The following is a 781-nucleotide window of genomic DNA, read 5'->3' on the forward strand; positions in this document are numbered from 1 at the left end:
GGAGTCCAGAACTAGAGGGCATAGGTTTAGGGTGAGAGGGGAATGATATAAAAGAGACCTAAGGGGCAACGTTTTCACGCAGAGGGTGGTACGTGTATGGAATGAGCTGCCAGAGGATGTGGTGGAGGCTGGTACAATTGCAACATTTAAAAGGCATTTGGATGGGTATATGAATAAGAAGGGTTTGGAGGGATATGGGCTGGATGTTGGCAGGTGGGACTAGATTGGGTTGGGATAGCTGGTCGGCATGTACAGGTTGGACTGAAGAGTCTGTTTCCATGTTGTATATCTCTATGACTCTATGACTGCAGGAAGATGCCTGAGGGTGAACAGATTTCATGTCGGGCCATGGTTTTTAGATTTGGCATGGAGATGTTATTGGGGAAAAAATATCATCAAAAAAGGTTCTTGTGGATGTGGATGGTCACTGACTAACAGGAAAAATTGGGCATTGGGTCTGATGGTGCTTGAAAGCACCAATGTTTGAACTGGCTTCTTTAGGATTTGTATAAGGCCTGTTTTTGGTACATGAAGTAGGAAGTAGCTACATGCAAATTAATTTATAAATTATGTTTGAAGTACAGATATAAGGGAAGATTAATATTAAAATGTTTTAACATTTTAAGTACTGTTGTTATATGAGCCTCTTTGTCCATGATCAAATACCTGACCAAGAGTGGTCCAGTGGTACTAACTCAACAGATGTAACAATAATAGTTTTATAACAGCCAGCATAAACTTGTTATTAATTGTTACACAGCAGAAGGAGATAAGTGGAACT

This window comes from Chiloscyllium plagiosum, chromosome 28 (assembly GCF_004010195.1).
Source record: "Chiloscyllium plagiosum isolate BGI_BamShark_2017 chromosome 28, ASM401019v2, whole genome shotgun sequence".
Classification (NCBI taxonomy): domain Eukaryota; kingdom Metazoa; phylum Chordata; class Chondrichthyes; order Orectolobiformes; family Hemiscylliidae; genus Chiloscyllium; species Chiloscyllium plagiosum.